This window comes from Bos taurus, chromosome 25 (genome assembly GCF_002263795.3).
Source record: "Bos taurus isolate L1 Dominette 01449 registration number 42190680 breed Hereford chromosome 25, ARS-UCD2.0, whole genome shotgun sequence".
Taxonomy (NCBI): domain Eukaryota; kingdom Metazoa; phylum Chordata; class Mammalia; order Artiodactyla; family Bovidae; genus Bos; species Bos taurus.
In genome coordinates this window covers 40,408,372-40,429,888 of record NC_037352.1, presented here as the reverse complement: position 1 = coordinate 40,429,888, position 21,517 = coordinate 40,408,372, and the positions used below count along the sequence as shown (strand labels likewise).

Genomic DNA, 21,517 nt, shown 5'->3' with positions numbered 1-21,517 from the left:
CTCATTGGAAGGACTGATGCTGAAGCTGAAGCTCCAATACTTTGGCCACTTGATGCGAGCAGCTGACTCACTGGAAAACATCCTGATGCTGGGAAGACTGAAGGCAAGAGAAGAGGGCAACAGAGGCTGAGATGACTGGATGGCATCACTGACTCAGTGGACATGAATCTCAGCAAACTCCTGGAGACAGTGAAGGACAGGGAAGCCTGGCATGCTGCAGTCCATGGGTCACAGAGTTGGATATGACTTAGCAACTAAATAACAGCAAAAAATTAAGGTGTCTGTGGACTTGGTCATGAGGATTTCTTCATGCTGATCCAGGGCACAGACCAGGAAGCAGCTGGCCCGGGAACCCACAGCCCCCACAGCAGCAAATCTTATCTCTTAGCTTCACAGGACATTACGGGGTCAGGCCTCCAGAAGAGGAAGTAGTCCAGGGACTAGAGAGTGCTTCCTCAACGACTTCAAATTCCCCCCCAACCCTTTCTCTTTCATTTCCCCCCGGAACTCAATAATCTCTCATTTATCTTGCCTTGCTTCAGGCTATGCCATTAATAACAATAGAAACAGCATTTTTTGCTTGTCATCTTTCTTCAAAGGAACTCAGACTGTCTCTGAACCTTTAGTGTGCATACAAAGTAGCTGGGAATTTTGTTAAAATGCAGAGTCTAATTCAGTCGGCCTGGGGTGGGGCCTGAGAGTGTGTGTTCCTAACCGGATCTCCGGTGAGGCAGAGGCTGTTGGTCCACGGACCACACTCTGAGAAGCAAGAGGACATGAGGCAACTTTATGGGGTGATGGAAATCTTTTCTATTTTGATGGTGGTTGTGGCTACACGGACATATACTTTTATCAAAATTCATTGGCCTTTGTATCTAAATAGGTGTGTTTTATTGTACGTAAATAACCCTTTATTAAAGGAAAAATCCATTCTAGATGTATTATAGATCTAAACGTGAAAGATGAAACAGCAAAGGTTTTAGGAGTAAACACACACCGTTGGGTGAGCATCTCTCTCTTTTTTTGAACTACACATATAATTTTAATTTTTAAGTTGTTAGGTTGCTAAATCACGTCTGACTCTTTTGCGACCCCATGGACTGCAACACCCTGGGCTTCTGTGTCCTTCACCATCTCCTGGAGCTTGTTCGAATTCATGTCCATTGAGTTGGTGATGCCATCCAATCATCTTATCCTCTGTCATCCCCTTCTCCTCTTGCCCTCAATCTTTCCCAGCGTCAGGGTCTTTTCCAAAGAGTCGGCTCTTTGCATCAGGTGGCCAAAGTATTGGAGTTTCAGCTTCAGTATCAGTCCTTCCAATCAATATTCAGAGTTGTTTTCCTTTCAGATTGACTGGTTTGATCTCCTCGCAGTAGCTACGTTAAGAAATGTAATAAAACTGGATAAACTACTAAGGCATATCTTCAACAGGACTCAAAAAAGAGGGAACCACAAGGGGAAAAGCCCATGTGAATTGGACTGTAGTAAAATTTAAAGCCTCCACTCGTCAGCAGACTCATGGTAAGAGTGGAAGGGCCAAGCTGTAAACGGAAGGAAGCTCTCTGCAAGACACACATCTGACAGAGGGCTCCTACCTGTCATATATAAAGAACCACTCCAGCTCAACAAGAGAAAGACACGCCGATAGGAAAACAGGCCAAACACTAGGACAGACGGTCCACGGAGGAGGACAGCCAAATGGCTGACCAGCATGTGAAACAGCATTCGACTCAGTCACCAATGAAACGCAAATTAAAACCGCACCAACGTGTTTTGACTGCACTCTGGTCGGAACCGCTAAAATGAAGAGGCAGACCACACTGTGTCTGCGAGACGCTGTGAGAAGGGATGTGCACCCGCTGGAACCCCCATTCGTTACCGAGGTGGGGTGCAGTCTGCAACAACGTTCGGGGGAAACGATTTGGCGGTATTTACTAGAGCTCAACATGAACAGAGTCGAAGATCCAGGAGGTCCACTCTTGGGTGGAAATAAAGGCACATGTCTCCAGAAGGTAAGTATAAGAATGCTCAGAGCAGCCTTACTCCTGACGGCCCCAAGCTGGAAGCCACCCAGGTATCCATCAGTGGCGGTCTTGATAAAACGTGAAACAGTCTTCAAACAGACTCTTACTGGCAACACAGACACGGCAGCACTAGCTGCCACTTGCAACAGCGTGGATGCAGCTGCGGCTGTCAGATAAAACAGGGCGCCCAGCTCGACTTGTGTCTTGAATAAATAGACAAATTTTGAAGAACATGAATGTCCCATGTAGTATTGGGGATATACTCCTACTTAAAACTTCTGTTCTGTGAAAAGCCATTACTATTCTTCATTAAAATACTGATTTTCAACTGGCCACACTCTGTTTTTGGTCTGGGTGCTGGAGACGGTGCGTTCATGTTGCAAAAATCCGTCGCGCTACACTTAGGATCTGTGCATGCCTCTTTGTATGAATGTTGTTACGCTTCCATGCAAAGTTTATTTACAATAAAGACACAGCTAATCCTGGCCCGCGTCCCGGCAGAGGGGCCCTCCCTGCCTCTTGCCCCGAGTCTCCCATCTGTTCTCAGCACCGCTGTTTGTGATCTTTCGAACTTGCGCATCCATCCTGGCTGCCGGCCACGGCTCCATCGCCCCAGCAGCTGGCCCGCGCCCACAGGCCAGCATCTGCCTCCTTGGCACAGCTTCCGGGGAGCTCGGGGGCCCCTCCTCCCCGTCCCCACACCTTCCCGTCTTTTTGCCAACACCGACACTAATCCCACCTCCATTTCTCTGCTCAGAGGGCCCTCCGCGCTTCTCTGCCTGCAAAAAGCCTTGCGGTTTCCCAAGTCTCATTTCGGCTTCGGTCGGCCCTGGAGGTCACTCTGTCTCCCTCGGGCAGAGCCGGGTGTCCTGCTCTCTCCCACCTGTCCTCAAAGAGGGCCTCTTTTATCTCCCAGCTGACTGCCTCCTCACCAGACCACAGGCTTGAGGGGTGGGGAGCCCCGCCTTTACCTCTTTTTATCCCTGGCACCTTGTGGAGTGCCTGAGAGTGGTGGGTGCTGGCTACCTCTTAAGGTGCATACTGGATAACGGCAGTAGTGAGTATTAATGCACAGGGGTCAGGCAAGGAATGAAAGTAAATGGCTCATGCTAGATTTTCGGTTTGGCGGGGGCCCTTCAGAGCCTGCTCCAGGGCGCCCGGCCTACGAGCAGGGCGCACGTGTATCATGAACGCACACCTGTCCCGACCGAGCCTGCCTGGACACTGTGCCCGCCGCACGGCATTTGGTAGATGCCAATCGTCTACCTTTGGAGAAGGCGATGGCACCCCACTCCAGTACTCTTGCCTGGAAAATCCCATGGACGGAGGAGCCTGGTAGGGTGCAGTCCACGGGGTCACTAACAGTCGGGTACGACTGAGCGACTTCACTTTCACTTTTCACTTTCATTCATTGGAGAAGGAAATGGCAACCCACTCCAGTGTTCTTCCCTGAAGAATCCCAGGGATGGGGGAGCCTGATGGGCTGCCGTGTATGGGGGTGCACAGAGTCGGACACGACTGGAGCGACTCAGCAGCAGCAGCAGCAGCAGCAGCATCATCTGCCTTCCTGTGGGAAGGGTGCTGTCTTACTTTCATTTCACCGATGGCTTCAGTGACTTGTCCAAGGTCGCCTGCTGGGAGAGGCAGAGTTCACACTCAACTGCACCGGTGAGTCTGTGAACAACACCAGGCACTGAATCACAAACGCCTCAGGGAGCACAACAGGCAAGGGAGGAACTGTGAGTGCCCACTCGGCCGGGGCAGCTGTGACTCAGGCAGCCCTCCTGGCCCGTCTCAAGTCAGCCTCCGTGGGTGGCCACCCCCTCTCCCGAGAAATGGCCCGTGGGGAAGGGACATCAGCCCAAACCCGAAACACAGCATTGAGCTCCGTCCAGCGACTCTCAACCCCTGCCTGAGGTTCTCAAGTTTTAAACAAAACAAAAATCTGATTCACCGTTTCCAGGCCTACCGGAAACACGAGTCCTTTATTTTTCTGCCACTAAAAAAAAAAAGAAAGAATCAAACCAGAAAAAAAAAAAAAATCAAAACTTTATGGCTCAGAAAGTTCTGAATGCGTCTCATTTCATACCGCGCCAAACATTGTTCACGACAAAAGTTGCAGGAAGAAGCCCAAAGTAAAAGACAGAAGGAAATGAACCGCATTACAATAAAACACACTCGCCAATAAATAAGAGCCTGAGCAATGAATCCGACTCGGGATACACCACTGGCAAGAAGATATGCCCTAAAGCTTTGCTTAAACCAAATAATGTAAGAACAGATGGCTCCCCTGGGTCTCTGGGAAGCTGCAAACAGAGACTCTGTTTGGGATTCTGGCAGAAAACATGGGGCATTAACAACATTCAAGGTGAAAGAGGGGAGGCTTGTGGATTGTGGGGAAGGATGTGGTTTTCATCAGGGAACAGAAAGAGATATATCTGGATATCTCCACTGGATCCCCACGGGTTTCGGGGCACGTGCCTCCTCCAGAAATTAAGCAGAGCCATCCTCGGTGGCACTCTGGGGAGACCCCCTGCTCCTGACTGCCCAACCGGAGAATTAATTTAACTCCAGAGATTTGGATTATAAGGATGAACCCTCGAGGGAGACAAAAATTTACTCAGGGAGGGTTTTTCCACACCCGTCCTGCAGAAGCCTCACAGAGTGGTGGGGTGGTAAGATGCAGGCACCAAGCCGCTGAAAGGTTCCAGAGGCCTCTCGGTTTCACCCTCCGGGAGGCTGTGAAAGATGCCGCGGTCTCCTAAGCACAGAAAGAGCACACCCCCACACCCAGCGTTCATATTAATCCCCTTTCTCAGCATCACCAGGAAAATCCAAATGGTGCTCTCTTGCCCAAGGGGGAGCAAAAACGAAAGCAAAGGCTTTTCGCCCAGCCCGGGAAGATGGCTCCAAGGGAGGCGTGACGAACACGAAGTCGTGGCTGGGAGAGGTCAATTAATAACAATGAAACCTTGCATTTATATAGCGGTCTGTTATTTTCCAAGCCATTTTTCACGGACTATCTCATCTGCTCCTCAGAGCGATTTTGTGCGGTAGGAAGGCAGGGGTTATTTGTCTCCATCTTGCTGGTGAAGAAACAAAGTCTTGGGACAGGGAAGTGATTTGCTCAAGGTCACGGCGCGATCACAGGTTTTTAAAGCTGGCGGGTTCCTGGTCTAGGGGAGCAGGGGCAGGAATGACTAATGGGGGCACCCCTGGCTCCAGCTGTCAGTTTCACACCCACAGCAGACATGGGCAATCGATCACAGAGCTACTCTCTTCCGCAGAGCTGGGGGGCGGGGGGTGGCACTTTCTCAAGCAAGCCAGTACTAGTTGTCCGGAGCTCGCCCTCAAGGTGAAACCCATTGGTCATCCCAGGCCCTGTCTCCTCTCTCACAGGTGAGGAAACTGAGCCCGGAGGGGAGAAGGGACTTGGCCAAGATGGCCCAGTGGGTTGGTGGCCCAGGACCCAAGTCTCGCCTCCCTGTTCTGACCCCACGGGTCTCCCCAGCACACGGTGGTGTGGCCCCACTGGCTGGGGGAACAAGTAACCCCTGAGAGGTGCAGCAAGAAGGCCTGGGAATGACCATCTCAGGGACCCAACCAGATCCCCTGGGTCCTCTGTGCTGAGCAAGTGGACACACTCCTAGTCCCAATGGGGAAACCAAGGACCACCCCCAGGTTTTCAGGCCTGAGCACTCAGCTGCATGGAAGAGAGGACTTAGGGATGGAAGGCTCCGAAGTTCAGCTGTGGGTCGACTCCACGTCCGGGCAGTCAGGACCACTGGCTACCGAAGTCCAGCGTTCAGCAGGGGATGCTCGGAGGGTGGGGTAAACCTGGGGTGTGAGCACAGAGACGGCTCTCAAGCCGTGAGTCTGCCTGAGACCACCAGGGAGGGGCCCCGAGGGAGAGGCCGAGCCCTTTGACCTCAGAGGTCAGGGGACACGGAGGCATTCGGAGAGACTGGGAAAGAGCGGCCAGAAAGGCAGGAGAAAACCAAGGCAGGGAACTGATGCCACATTCCAAGGAGTGACGGAGCAGCTGAGCCAGCGGCCAGCCTGAACGAGCGTCTTAGGTCCCATGAGGACTGCGAGCGGACCTGGGCTTGCGTGACCTTGGTAAGGGGTCGTTAAACTCAGGGCTGCGGGCAAAGGCCTGACTGAAGCGGGTCCAGGACAGACAAGGGGTCAGAACTGGGGACAGTGCAGACAACACTCTCACAGAGACCTTCGGCAAAGGTGTGCAAGGCTCAGTCACGTCCCTGCACACTCGTATGGTGAAACCCCAGCCCCACCACCTGCAGCTGGAGATTCAGCCTTTGAAGAGTGAGTTAGAATGAGGCTGTCAGGGTGAGCCTGAAGCCAGCGGGGCTGGCGTCCTGCGAGAAGAGGGGAGGGGACCAGAGACACACGGGGGGGCTCGCACACAGGGAGGACCAGGTAAGGACACAGCCAGGAGGTGGCCACCTGCACGCCCAGGAGAGGCCTCGCGAGGCGCCAGCCCTGCCCACGCCTTGATCGTGGACTGTCTCTACACAAAATTGAGGGGAAAGAGACTGGCCCCTTCCTCAGGAGCAGCCCTCCGCTCGGCGCAGTCAGGGGGGGGGGTCTCCCCTACTTGGAGCGTCTGGAGGAAACCGCCCTGTCCCCGCCAGGCCCCTTTCCTTCACAATCGCAAACCTCCGCAGGCCCGGAACCCACGTGACTCCAGGACCTGTGAGAAAACCTCCCTGGAGAGAACGGAACACGGGACTGTGGAGGCTGCAGGACACTCCCGGAGGAATCGGGAATCTCCGTGCGTCTCTGCTACCTGCTACCCTCTGCTACCTCAGCACCCCCAGGCGCCATGCAGATTCACAAGCTGGTTTTGAAAAGCATCTGAGAACCGAAGCCGGGAGACTCAGAGAAAAGGGCGAAGTATCGTTATTATTCAACCGCCCGCTCCCCCCGCCCCCCAACCAACTCCTCTGGAATCCCTTTTTTAAAGGCCATTTCTTCTTAGAAAACTTCCGTAAAAGACCGAATCCTTACTCAGAAGCAAGAAACAAAGCACCAATGTCAATGCAACACGGTTTTACTTCCTATCAACATTCATCTACTGACATAACATCCAATGATGCTGGCTCAAGCTTTCTGTTTGGCCTCAGATTAAAAAAGAAAAGTGGGTCATCACCACCGAGACTCCTCCAAGAGTGTTCATAGGACCTCTCACCGTAGCCCGAAGCTGCACATGACACAAAGCGCGTCCACGGCAGGATGGACACAATCGTGGTGAACACTCACAGCATAAAACTACGCAGGGAGGAAAACCCAGCTGCTACGCACACGGATGGATCATGCTGACACACCAGAGCACTCTCTGTGCGAGGCCGTGCGTGTGACAGTCAAGGACAGGCGAGGGGCTGGGGGCTTGGCAACTGGGAAGGAGAATGAGGATGCCCCCCACCCCAGGCCTGGAAAGGACCCGAGTCTTGATCTGGGCAACCAGCTACGTGGGTGTGTGTGCGACGCCATCCACAGGGACCATGTGCGTGCTATGCCTTAATAGAAAACCAATCCTCTTTTTTTTTTTTTTTAAACCAATCAATTTTGCCTTTCAACAGGGCCGGGGAGGCCCTCTGATTTCCCTTCCTGTGACACAACTGAATTGAGAACCGCAAGAGGTGGTTTCTTCCTGCAGTCCATCCAGGTGGGAACCAGGAGGGCTAGGATCAGCTGGACAGAGCAGAGGGGGACACCAACCCTTGCTGTCTCTTCCAAACACGGCTTTTCCTTCTATTTTCCTTAATCAGAAGGATAACAGTTGCTAAGGTAAAACAAACAAAGAAAAGGGCACAAAATGACAACTAGAACTTTCCCCTCCATCCCCCAACCCCCATTCCCCAGACGTCCCACCAGAGCAGTTTCTTTCTTTTTTCTTATGTTTTTTGTTTTGGTTTTTAGTCTAATATTTGACTTTCCAAAACCAACTCCCTGAAGTCACTGCTTCTCTGCCTTCAGCAGTGCTGACACAAGACTGATTTTACTCTTCTTTTATAGGTGACCTACTCCTGACTCTTTATAAGGTCTCTAGGGATTTTCTTCTTATCCTTGGAGGGATTGGGGGCAGGAGGAGAAGGGGACGACAGAGGATGAGATGGCTGGATGGCATCACTGACTCGATGGACGTGAGTCTCAGTGAACTCTGGGAGTTGGTGATGGACAGGGAGGCCTGGCATGCTGTGATTCATGGGGTCTCAAAGAGTCGCACACGACTGAGCGACTGATCTGATCTGACTCCTTACTCTTTATAAGGTCTCTGGGGATTTTCTTCTTATCCTTGGAGTTCTGAAATCTCACCAAGACGTGTCTAGATGCAGTTTCTTCTACGTGCTACGGTTTTGCTTTGTTTTTTTCTTCTAGAAAACCCCTTATGCCCCCATCTCATTCCTGGCCTCACAGAATTCCACCGTATGGATGGACTTTGCTTTTGAAGAGCAACTGTGTGGTTTCAAGCTTTTCCCCATTACAGACAATGGTACAACTAACATCTGCATGCAAAAAAAAGATGGACGCGTCTATTTGTGAGATAATGTTTAGAAGCGGAATTCTTGGGTTTATTCACTTACCATGTTAGTAAACACTGTCAAATCCACAGCGTATGAGACTTGCCTGCTTCCCCTTTCCAGTGTTTTAACCTCTGCCAGTCCGACAGTGAAGAAAGGCGTATCTCTGTTGTACTAGTTTGCATTTATTCATCGTAAATTGATCGGTCCATTCACGTTCTGTTTGTTCACACCCTTCAAGCATTTTTCTCTTGGGTCCAGTTCCCGAATTCTGAAGTCAGCAAACTACGATGGAGTGCCCCCACCCCCCGCACTGGCCACCCTGCCCCACTGGCCACGCTACAAGGACAGCGCTGGGCCGTTTCCACGGGGACCTTCTGGCTGTCAGAGCCTCAAATATTTACTACCTGGGCCTTTACAGAAGAAGTTTGCTGATTCCTGCATCTCCCTGATTTTTTCTGAGAGGTCTCTGTAGATTAAGGAAACAGATCCGTCCGACGAGAGTTCAGTTTTGGGTTAAATTCTTCACTCTGCTGTACCGCCCACCCGCAACTCTGTCAGAAATAGCCAAGTCACAGGTGAGCCTTTAAAAGCAGAAGCACTCTCATTCGGAAACACTCTGGTCTATGTTAATTTAGGGGTGGTACTTCCATACCCAGTCTGCACATGCGGCAACTGAGGCTCAGAGACGTTCAGTGACTTCCCCGAGGTCACGCAGCTAGTACGCGGCAGACCCGGGATGGACGCCCTTTCTGCCGGCTCCACGTCCCTAGATCTTTCCACTGAAGGATCTGGCCTCTCGCTGGAGGCCGGACCAGCACCGGGGAGGCATTGACTGTACACAGCAGTCGGACGGGTGCTGCAGGGGCACCTGCAGGCTGGGAGATGCGTGGACAGAGCTCGGGGCCCCGTCTCGCCCCTGGCGCTCCAGAGTGCGAGGACGCACGTTTCAGAGGTGGGTGTGGGGTGAGAAGGAAGGTTACGGCCTTGACACAGAAACCCCCCGGGGAGAACGGAGCCCTCGCTCTGGCTCATCCGTCAGCAGGGATTGGGGAGGACCAGAGGACCGTGACAGAAGAGATGAGCTTGCGGAGCTGGACTGCCGGGCTGGACCGGCAAAGAGCGCGCGCCAGAGAAGGCAGGAACAGAGAACCTTCATCACCCCTCGGCGCTTGACCATCACACCAACGTGACAGCAACCATTATAACCTCAGGGCCCTGAACAAATCGCAACCGAAGGGGCTACCCTGCTGAAAATAGTCACCCCAGTAAAACCACCGACCCACAGGCAGGAGTTGCTCAAGGAGACTTCGGGGGATGCTGCTCCGGTGTGTTCTTTGCATGTAATGCCCACAAGCTCTGTTCTTCCCGAGCACGGTGGCTGAGAATCCGCTGATGCAATTTTTCTTGAGCAGAAAAGCATTTTAAGGGGCTTCCTTGACAGCTGTCTTTTCTTTTTCTTTCTGTTTCCATATTTAAATCCATTCAAAATGTTCTAGGGCTTCTCCTGGTGGCTCAGATGGTAAAGAATCTGCCTGCAATGCAGGAGACCCAGGTTTGCTCTCTGGGCCAGGAAGGTGCCCTTGGAGAAGGGAAAGGCTACCCACTCTAGTATTCTTGCCTGGAGAATTCCACGGACAGAATGTTCTAGACTTACTGGATAGCGCAGTGTGTCCACAGGGTAGATTTCCTTCATGCTCATGGCTGTCCTGCAAGATGGGGACTGCGGACAAGGAGACCAAGGAAGGGGGTCCACCCAGCACAGGCGGGGGAAGCCACACTCCACCCTCAGGCCCCGACCTCGGCACCCATCCTCTCTTCCCCCTTGAATCTCAGGAATAACAACGGCAAAGGTCGCTGTATGTACATCTCGTGCTTTCTCGTTTTATGGTTAATGTAGCTGACAGGCCTGAAAATAATCCCATTAATACCCTGATTTCATCGGGAAGAAATGACTCCCAGATTGCTGAAGTGATGGCGGGCCGGCACAGGTGGGCAGTCATGACTGGAAGCCACGTCTGGGCCACAGCCCGAGGCTCCTTCCCACCTGCCACTAGGCCCCCGACACAGAGAGTGGACCGTGGACCTCCTGTTGCCTCTCTACTCAATCTGATTCTTCCGGAAATTTTTGAACATTTTAATCTTTGGCCGCAGGGCATGTGGGATCTCAGTCCCTTCACCAGGTATCTAACCCGAACAAACCCCTACGGTGGAAGCGCTGGGTCTTAACCACTGGACTGCCAGCATAGTCACTGACCTGACTTCTTTTTAACACGTTTCACAGATCTGGTCACACTTGGTATTGGGGTGGTCATCTGGGCACCTGTTCCACGTGGGACCTCACCATCGTCCTGACTGCCAGGGGGCACTGTCTTCAAGGCCAAGGGTAGGGCAAAGCAAGAGGGGCTGGACAGCAGCTTTAAACTGGCAGGAGGAGCTCCGTTTATCAGCCTTGGGTCCCTTTGCATCACAATCATCTGAACACTGGATTCGATGTGGCTTTTCATGCATGAAGCACCATAATCACCGAACCAGAAACAGCCTCCAGTCCCGCAAAGCAAGGCTTCCATCGGGAGGATGGAGAAACGCATGTCGGAAGGTGGAGAAGGGAGTCGGGACCCACCAGCGCTGTCTCGGCCCGAACCTTCTACTGATCCCCGGTGGGTCCCACGCTCGCCCTCTGCCATCTACCCTCCTCTCTATCCTCCCCCTCTAGTCTGAGTCTCCACCAGCCCCTGGGCACGGCAGCACAACCATACGGCCTGGACTACTTAGAGGGGGACATCTGGGTTCCACCTTGCTTCTGCTGTGTCCCGAAAGGTGCCCACTAACTGACTCAATCCAGGGCTGTCACCTTGAGAACAAGAGTCAGGTTTACAAGTCGTTTTAAAAGATCACATAAAGGATTTATGGATAAACAACACAGAGTCCATGCCTACCACGGAGTATTATTCAGCCTTAAGAAGGAAAGAAACTCTGACACCTGCTACCACCTGGAGGAACCTTGAGGACATGATGCCCAGTGAACTAAAGGGCAAAGGTGGGATCCCACCCAGATGGAGCCCCCGCCCCCCAGGAGTCAGATTCAGAGAGGCAGGAAGTAGAAGGGTGGTACCTGGGGCTGGAGGAGGGAGGTGGGGGATCAGTGTTTACAGGGACCAGAGGCTCAGCTTGGGAAGATGGAAAGTTCTGGACATGATGGTGGTGACGGTTGTACAGCATCATGAAGGCACTTATTACCCTTGAACTGTATACTTAAAAGTGGTTACGACTGCAAAGTTTTTGTCATGTGTATTTTACCACAATTAAAAAAAAAATCACACAAAGGAACAGACTCGGGGCTGGTGGGGCCACCAGACTTCCTTTTTGATCTGGGTGCTAATTAAAATGCACAGACATCCAAACCATTTTGCCCGGGATGGGGGAGGCTGAGTCCCAGGCTCCCTTTGCCCGCTGGTCAGCCAGGGCCCACAGCCCAAAATGCGACCCGCGCTTCTTTACCTGGCCTTGGGGGTTGAGGGAAGTGCAGACTCAGGGCAAAGACAGAGGGCAGCATATTAGCTAAACTCCTGCCCCGGCATTAACCCAGGGCTTGAGATTTCTGGTGCTCATTAACCACAGGGGAGGCACCCCCTAACCGTCTGGGGCTGGACCAGTGTGTCTTTCCTTCCTGGGCAGCGGCAGCAGCCTTACACCTTCAGCAGAGGCGGCAAACGTCAGGAGGGGTCTTTTCCTACTACAGATCAGAGGCTGGGCAGAGATGGGTTTGGCCCAAGACCAGGTCTGAGCCGACCGCCCTCTGTTCGCACTCTGCCCAGCAGGTGCCAGGAAGCTGGGAGCCCAGACACACGCAAGCAGGCCCCGCTCCCTGCGCCAAAACTGTCTCCCCCAGAGAACCCTTCTCCCCGCCCCGGGAGGGTTCAGGACACCCTGGCGGGCGGGGATCTGAGGGGTGAAGCGGGGCGGCTTTCCAGCCCGTTCAGCGCCCTGGGGAGGTCGGTGTCCAGGAGGCGGGTACTCCAGGCGTGAGGCCTCTAGGGACCCATCCTGGCTCTGCGGGGGCGCCCGGGCGCCACTTCGCTCCCCGCGCTCCCCTCCCCGGGGCCCCACCTTCTCAGGAGCCTGCGAGTCAGGCCTGGCTGTGGTCTGGAGACTTCCTGTCCTTTAAGGTCTTAGAAAAGGTTCTTTTCCTCCCTCTGGGGCCCCCAGGGGCTCCCGGCCAGCCCCCCTGCCCCCGACCACCGCCCCCCACCCCCTCTTTTCATCCCTTTGTTCTCGGAGGGGCGGGGGACCCGGGGGTGGGGGACGTCGCCAGGCGGGGCCAGTCAGAGACGTACTGTCCGAGAGAAACCCAGAGGTGAGATAAAGTGGAAGAAAGAAGTTTTCGGCGGGCGGAGGGAGGTGGAGATGGAGCCAGAGGGGTGAGAAACAAGCCACTCCGGACCCCCTCGGCGCCCCCAACCCACCCCGACCGCGCCCCCGACCTGGACCGGCCGCCGCCCCAGGGTGTCTCCCGCCCCCCCCCACCCCCCCGGTCCCCAACCCGGGTCCCCACCCCCGCGTCCGCCGCGCCTACCTGGGCCGCTCATGCTCCGCCAGCCGCGGCGCCTCCTCCGCGCAGGCCTCCGGCTTCCTCCCGGGGCCCCGGCCCTCGGGCCCCGCCGCCCGGACCGTCCGAGGGGCGCAGCCGGCCCAGGGGCTGCAGGGCGGAGGGGCTGCTGCGCGCCACCCGGGCAGGAGTTCGGAGGCCAAGGGAGGCAAAAGAGAGAAAAAAGGAGAGAAAGTGTGTCATAGGCTGGAAGGGGGAGGGAAATGCAAAACCCGACAGGAAATGAGACTAAAAAAATGCAAAAGGTTAGAAAAGAGATAAGGAAGAGGGGGAGGGGCGGGGCCTGGGTGCCGCCGGGGTAGGAGGGCGCGAAGGGGTGCGCTGGGTGGGCTCTGGGCCCCCGGGGCTGCCAGGAGACCCCCGCACCCGCCCCACCGCAGGCCTGGGGCGGCCCTGCCCGCTCCACTCCGGTCTGAGAGGCTGGACCCCCGCCTGGGCCTCAGCCCCCACCCAGCTGCGACCCCAAGGCTGCCGACCCCGCCCGGAGCCCAGGAGCGGCCGTGGGAAGGGACGCCCCGTGGAGGGTGTCGGGGCTCAAGGCGAGCGGTCCAGGCGACAGGCCCCTTCCGAAGACGTCCCAGAGGCATCGCTGCGATTTGGGGTGGGGGAGGGAGGGCTGGTTCCACGCAAGAGTGGGCAGCAGGGCACCCCCGGGGCCCTTCCTCCCTCAGCCAGAGTTCTGGAAGCTTCCCGGACCGGCCGTACAGCACACACCCACCCCGCCTGGACACTGGCTGGTGACAGAGTCCGCCCTCCGCCAACCCATCCCCCACTCGTGCTCTCAGACCCAACACCTGGAGGGGAAATTGTGACTTCTGGATGCCACCGGTTTAATCATTTACCCCCAGAGCTGTGACACAGGCCCCCTGGGTATGTTGCTCTCCCACCCAAGGGTGTTTCTGAATCGTGAACTTAAGAATCTGGGCAAACCCAGCACGGTCCGGTCCGGAGAACTCTGGGTTCTAGTCTGCCCGCTGCGGATGCTGCAGTTTCCCCAGCTCCCCCTCCGCTGCCTCAGTCTACCCCTCCCTTCTCTCCCTCCTCCCAACCACTTGATTCTCAGGGGATACAGCTGGAGAACTTTCTGTTCTGTTCTAAGTGTTGTAAGTTCTCTGAGTAAAGTTCCTTGAGTTCCCGGAGGGAAGGGCACTCAAGAAATGAAGCAACTAAGCAGAAAGACATAATGCTGCGGTGGTCCAGGCGCAGGAGAAAGCGGAGTCCCCGCGGTTTGAGGAACGCGGCTGATGGATGCACATGGACCCGGCAGGAAGGCAGACATAAGTTTGCTTTCTGCAGAGCATGTTAAACCAAGTCATCAGGAGCCGCAGAGAGAAAGTTCCTAAAATACAGAACAGTACTGCCAGCAGCCTGGTCCTCGGTCCCCAGTGACCCGCCCGCCCGGGACCAGGGTAGAATCTCTCTTGCTCTCGGTGAACCTTTGAATCAGGCTGTGTGGTTTTAAAGAGGAACACTGGTTTTCCTCATGCAGGATATCAAGGGCAGGTGGGCCTTAAATCAACAAAAACTGCAAAAATTCTGCAAAAAGCATGATGAATTTTCATGAACACACTCAAGTTAACAAAAGATAGAACTTTGTCTGCACCCCGGAACCCCTCCTTACGCACCTCCCAGTTCTCAGCCCCCTTCTGCCAAGAATAAACTACATTCTGACCTCAAGCAAATCCTTTGCCTCTGAAGTCCAAAAACTTCATATAAATGGAGCCATTCATAGCTTCTCTTCTGAATCGGGCTGCTTTTTGTCAATATCACGTGTTTCGGATTGAGTGATGGGATTACATGCAGGTGTGGCTTGTCGAAGACATGTTGTCTCTTTTTGTCTCCCAACACTTCATTAGACTTTTTAAACATTCATAAGTTAGCAGGATTGTAGACTGAACCCCATGTATCCCACCACCGAACTCTATAATGAACGTTTTGCTATATTTTCTTTATTACATGTATACCCATCTATTCCCCTAGGCATCAATCCTTTTTTTAAATGCATTTCAAAAGTTGATGACATCAACATATTTCACTTTTAAATATTTCATCAGGCATATCATTAACCAGATAGTTTTTTAGGTAAAATTTACATACAGGTTTTAACAATGTGATGCAATGAGTTTTGATAAATGTATATACCATGTAGGGCGTCCCTGGTGGCTCGGCTGTAAAAAAAAAAATCTGCCTGCGATGCAGGAGACCCGGGTTCAATCCCTGGGTGGGGAAGATCCCCTGGAGGAGGGCATGGCAACCCACTCCAGTATTCTTGCCTAGAGAATCCCATAGAGGAGCCTGGCGGGCTGCAGTCCCTGGGGTCACATGACTGAAGCGACTAAGCAGCAGCTACACCGTGTAACCCTGTAAAGACACAGAACTGTGTGACCCAGCACAGCGGCCACCACCCACACTGGGCCGTTGACATGTGGCTTGACGTGGGATTGACATGTGGCTGCTGTGAATAAGGAACCAAATTTTAAGTTCCATTGACTTTCAATTAAAATCTAAGACAAGACTCTACATGTGGACATCACCAGACGGTCAACACTGAAATCAGATGGATTATATTTTTTGCGGACAAAGATGGAGAAGCTCTATATAGTCAGCAAAAACAAGACCAGGAGCTGACTGTGGCTCAGATCATGAACTCCTTATTGCCAAATTCAGACTGAAATTGAAGAAAGTAGGGAAAACCACTAGACCATTCAGGTGTGACCTAAATCAAATTCCTTATGATTATACAGTGGAAGTGAGAAATAGATTTAAGGGACTAGATCTGATAGACAGGATGTCTGATGAACTATGGATGGAGGTTTGTGACATTGTACAGGAAACAGGGATCAAGACCATCCCCATGGAAAAGAAATGTAAGAAAGCAAAATGGCTGTCTGAGGAGGCCTTAAAAATAGCTGTGAAAAGAAGAGAAGCGAAAAGCAAAGGAGAAAAGGAAAGATATAAACATCTGTGTGCAGAGTTCCAAAGAATAGTAAAGAGAGATAAGAAAGCCTTCCTCAGCGATCAATGCAAAGAAATAGAGGAAAACAACAGATTGGGAAAGACTAGAGATCTCTTCAAGAAAATTAGAGATACCAAGGGAACATTTCATGCCAAAGATGGGCTCAATAAAGGACAGAAATGGTATGGACCTAACAAAAGCAGAAGATATTAAGAAGAAGTGGCAAGAATACACAGAAGAACTGTACAAAAAAGAGCTTCACTACCCAGATAATCATGATAGTGTGATCACTCACCTAGAGCCAGACATCCTGGAATGTGAAGTCAAGTGGGCCTTAGAAAGCATCACTACGAATAAAGCTAGTGGAGGTGATGGAATGCCAGTGGAGCTATTTCAAATCCTGAAGGATGTTGCTGTGAAAGTGCTGCACTCAATATGCCAGCAAATTTGGAAAACTCAGCAGTGGCCACAGGACTGGAAAAGGTCAGTTTTCTTTCCAATCCCAAAGAAAGGCAATGCCAAAGAATGCTCAAACTACCACACAATTGCACTCATCTCACACGCTAGTAAAGTAATGCTCAAAATTCTCCAAGCCAGGCTTCAGCAATATGTGAACCGTGAACTTCCAGACGTTCAAGCTGGTTTTCGAAAAGGCAGAGGAACCAGAGATCAAATTGCCAACATCCGCTGGATCATGGAAAAAGCAAGAGAGTTCCAGAAAAACACCTATTTCTGCTTTATTGACTATGCCAAAGCCTTTGACTATGTGGATCACAATAAGCTGTAGAAAATTCTGAAAGAGATGGGAATACCAGACCACCTGACCTGCCTCTTGAGAAACCTGTATGCAGGTCAGGAAGCAACAGTTAGAACTGGACATGGAACAACAGACTGGTTCCAAATAGGAAAAGGAGTACGTCAAGGCTGTATATTGTCACCCTGCTTATTTAACTTATACGCAGAGTACATCATGAGAAACGCTGGGCTGGAAGAAGCACAAGCTGGAATCAAGATTGCCAGGAGAAATATCAATAACCTCAGATATGCAGATGACACCACCCTTATGGCAGAAAGTGAAGAGCAACTAAAAAGCCTCTTGATGAAAGTGAAAGTGGAGAGTGAAAAAGTTGGTTTAAAAGCTCAACATTCAGGAAACTAAGATCATGGCATCCGGTCCCATCACTTCATGGGACATAGATGGGAAAACAGTGGAAACAGTGTCAGACTCTATTTTTCTGGGCTCCAAAATCACTGCAGATGGTGACTGCAGCCATGAAATTAAAAGACGCTTGCTCCTTGGAAGGAAAGTTATGACCAGCCTAGATAGCATATTAAAAAGCAGAGATATTACTTTGCCAACAAAGGTCCGTCTAGTCAAGGCTATGGTTTTTCCAGTGGTCATGTATGGATGTGAGAGTTGGACTGTGAAGAAAGCTGAGCGCCAAAGAATTGATGCTTTTGAACATGTGGTGTTGGAGAAGACTCTTGAGAGTCCCTTGAACTGCAAGGAGATGCAACCAGTCCATCCTAAAGGAGATCAGCCTGGGTGTTTATTGGAAGGACTGATGTTGAAGCTGAAACTCCAATACTTTGGCCACCTCATGCGAAGAATTGACTCATTGGAAAATACCCTGATGCTGGGAGGGATTAGGGGCAGGAGGAGAAGGGGACGACAGAGGATGAGATGGCTGGATGGCATCACTGACTTGATGGACAGGAGTTTGGGTAAACTCCGGGAGTTGGTGATGGACAGGGAGGCCTGGCATGCTGCGATTCATGGGGTCGCAGAGTCAGACACAACTGAGCAACTGAACTGAACTGAACTGAAAAAACAGATACTTGATTCTGTCACTGGAAAACTTGTAAGTATGTTGGGAGCAACTTGAGAATATTCATCTACTTTTCCAACTGCAAATTTTACAGAAGCTAAATACATGCGAAGTATTTTTAGGAAAACTAGGCACTGTACGTGTAAAAACTGCAGCAGGCTTTGAAGACATGGTGTGTGCAAAAGAATGCCGACCATCTCACTCCTAATGTTGATACTGATTGCCTGTTGAAATGATAATATGCTGGACAAGTTGGGTTTAATAAAATACATTATCAAAATGAATTTCACATTTCTTTTTTAATGTTGCTACTAGAAATTTAAAATATTGCCTTCCTTTTTCATGGGACAGCGTAGATATAAGGTAGACCATTATCATCAGCCAGAAAGTTCCCTTCTGCCCAGGCATGCCATTTAAAAACCTGATTCCTCTGTGACCCCAAGACGAAGGTAATTCAAACGTCTTCGAAGGACTCCGGTTCAAGACTATGAACTAAATGCAAACACTCACCTCCTCTTTTGGAAAGCAGGAATGACAGCAAAGAAGCACAGGTGATGGGCTTACAGAGGTGCCAGGACAGGGGAATAGGAGGCAGGTGAACAGAAGCCCCAGCTCGGAGTGTGCAGGGGAGAAGGAGGCAGCAAAGATGGGGGTGGTCCTCTCACGGGAGCCCTTCAGATCTGGCAGGCTTGAGGGGAGAGGGGTCGATGGAGGTGCAGACGCTACGTGACATTGGATGGAACTGCTGAATGTAGAGTTCCCTGGTCACTCCCGCCTCTGACCTCCTCCTGTGCGCCTTCAGCTTCTCCCCCAGGTGAAGCCAGAGGAATATGTCTAAGGAAACTTGCTCAGAGGGTCAAGGGCTCTTGGAATAGGGGCAGCGGCCCAAAGAGACCCCTCCCCACGGGACACTTAGCAGAGGGGCAGCCTGCTTGGACTTCTCCCTGCTTGGGCCCCCTGCATGGGTGTGTGCTAAGTTGCTTCAGGCATGTTTGACTCTTTGTGATCCTATGGACTGTAGCCCACCAGGCTCCTCTGTCCATGGGATTTCCCAGGCAAGAATACTGGAGTGGGTTGCCATGCCTTCCTCCAGTGGGTCTTCCCAACCTAGGGATAGAACCTGTGTCTCTTATGTCTTCTGCGTTGGCAGGAGGGCTCTTCAGCACCCCCCGGGAAGCCCCCCAGGGTAGTGCCTTCTGAACTATCTGCAGTAAAAGACATCTCACCCCCAACCTTAAACAAAGTTTCTGGTCTGTTACAAACTGATACTTCTGCGTAATATAACAACAATAAATTTAGAAAATGGGATTTAAAAAAATAAGACGCTCAAGATACAGGCCCGCTGATCATAGTTGGTCATTGTAGAAATGTTAAAAAGCTGTAAAGGTTTTTAAGTGCTCAGTCTTGATTTCTGTTCTTATATTGCTTGTCAGGGACTGGTGCATGGGAGGACACAGGTCGGTGGGCCAGACTTTCAGAGGTGCTTCCCTGGAGGGAGGGCAGTCTGCTGGGCACCACATCTGCCCTGAGAGCCCAGCCAGGCTCTCGATGGGGAGGTTGGGAAGCAGCAGTCACCCTGGGCCTTCGAAGACAGGGGCAGAAATCAGCAGCTTGAGAGTGAGGGACCTCGCTGAGCAGATAGGACAAGTGTCTACCGTGGGTGGAGAAGTGGGGAGAGCCAGGGAGGAATCAGAGCACAGTGACCCAAGAAACTCTCTAATAAGTGTCCTCAGAGAGAGGCGAGCAGAAATCACACCCAAAAATAGGATCAGATTGCTACGAAATGGGCTGCCTGAAGAAAGGACAGGTCATGGAAATTAAAAATACAACTGCCAAAAGATAGGATCAATAAATGAAATGTAATAGAAGAGCTGGAAGATGTCTGTATAGTGTGTCTCTTGGGCTGGAAGCCGAAACAAAGGAAGCCCACCATGACAGGAAAAGGGAATCAGAGAGCTGAGACGCAAATGATTAACTCGAGAAGATCCTTGTCCACGTAGAGAGCGTTGCAGGCAGGAAAAGAGAAGCTGGAGGGAGGGGTTAGCCATGAAATGATGATGATGTTTGCCGGAGCTGAAGAGTGACCTCCTTCTCCACAATGAGAGGGTCTGGCGAGAACCAATGTGATGAGTGAAAACATCCGCCTCTAGATACATCCTCACGAAATTTCAGGAAGGAAAAGGGAAAGATGGATAATGAGAAGATTCTGAAGTCCATGAGAGACGGGGGGAAAAGCACGCTGATGCTGAGGATCAGATGGGGCTCAGGGTTCTCATCAGCAACCTTCCAGCGAGGAGATAATGAAGGGCTGCTTCAGTGTTCTCAGCGAAACTTCCTTTAAATGTAGAGTCTTGTATTCAACCAAATCATCGATCAAATATGAGAGTAAAATAAACACATTCTTAGACATGCGGGGGCTTTGGGAAACTACCTCCCAAGCACTTCTCCAGAAACACAATTACTTTCTCATTTTTTTAGTATTAAAAAATTCTTTTCTATAGAAAGTCTCAAAAATAAACAGAGAACATGATATAATGAAGTTTCATGTAACCCTAAGACGGTTTTAATTATCAGCTCATGACCGATCTTATTTCTGCTCCACCATCCTTTTCTCCAGCCCCAGACTGTTTTGTATAACATCCCAAATATCAGTTTCACTTGTAAATATACAGGTATATACATGGGGAGGAAAGAAAACGTAAAAATCAACACATTCACCCACAGAGTGTACCCTGCCAGGGGGAGCAGGGATGTGTACCGTGGGCCCTGGGTGATTATGATGTGCTGATGAGGGTTCACGTACCGCTGTGCTGGGGGTGGTTGATGATGGGCGTGGCTATGCGTGTGGCAGGGGCAGGGGGAGAAAAAGCAGTTACTTGAGAAGGTACTATTAATACCACGAAATGAAAAAGAAATCTAAGAAAGAGGAAGACGTGGGATCCAGGAAAGAGCGAAATAAATCCATGAGAACAATGAAAAGGAAGCGTAACAGCTAAGTGTGTGTGTTAGTCGCTCAGTCGTGTACGACTCTTTTTTGACCCCATGGGCTGTGGCCCACCGGGTTCCTCTGTCTGTGGGATTCTCCAAGCAAGAATGCTTGAGTGGGTAGCCACTCCCTTCTCCAGGGGATATTCCTGACCCAGGGATCGAACTCAGGTGTCCTGCATTGCGGACAGGTTCTTTACTGCTGAGCCACCAGGGAAGCCCCAGTAACTATTCAGGAGACCTAAAAAAAAAGTGTCAGGATGTATCTGAATTTTCAGTTAGATTTTTGCTTTCCAAAGAACTGGAAAGCACTGTGAAATTACTGGATTGGAGACAGTATGACATCAGATGGATCTGCAAGTCTTATTTGGTCAAAAATAGTCATTTCTAAGGGGCTGAATCAGGAAGGAGTGAGGAGGGTCAAAATGGTCTTCTCTGGATATCCTTCTATAGCAGAAACTGTGTATTTCCATGCCATGCAATTCTTTTGTAATAAAAGTAAATCCTTTCTACAAGAAACAGGGGCAGGAGAAGTGGGGAGGAACTAGGCCGTTTAGCTCCCGTCTCTC

General features: G+C 51.5%; 1 protein-coding gene across 4 annotated transcripts in view; it reads right to left on the bottom strand.

Annotated features, from left to right (window-relative positions):
- Positions 1–13,895, bottom strand: part of CARD11 (caspase recruitment domain family member 11) — a 107,011-nt gene extending 93,116 nt beyond the window's left edge. For 2 of the 4 annotated variants that reach the window (XM_005225109.5, XM_005225104.5), the window contains exon 1: positions 13,146–13,894. The gene's annotated coding sequence lies outside the window, so the exon portion shown is untranslated. Of the gene's footprint in view, positions 1–13,145 lie in introns of all 4 variants that reach the window. The other 2 variants (XM_005225108.5, NM_001109796.2) reach the window with 2 other exon arrangements.
- Between the last annotated feature and the right edge of the window lie 7,622 nt (positions 13,896–21,517).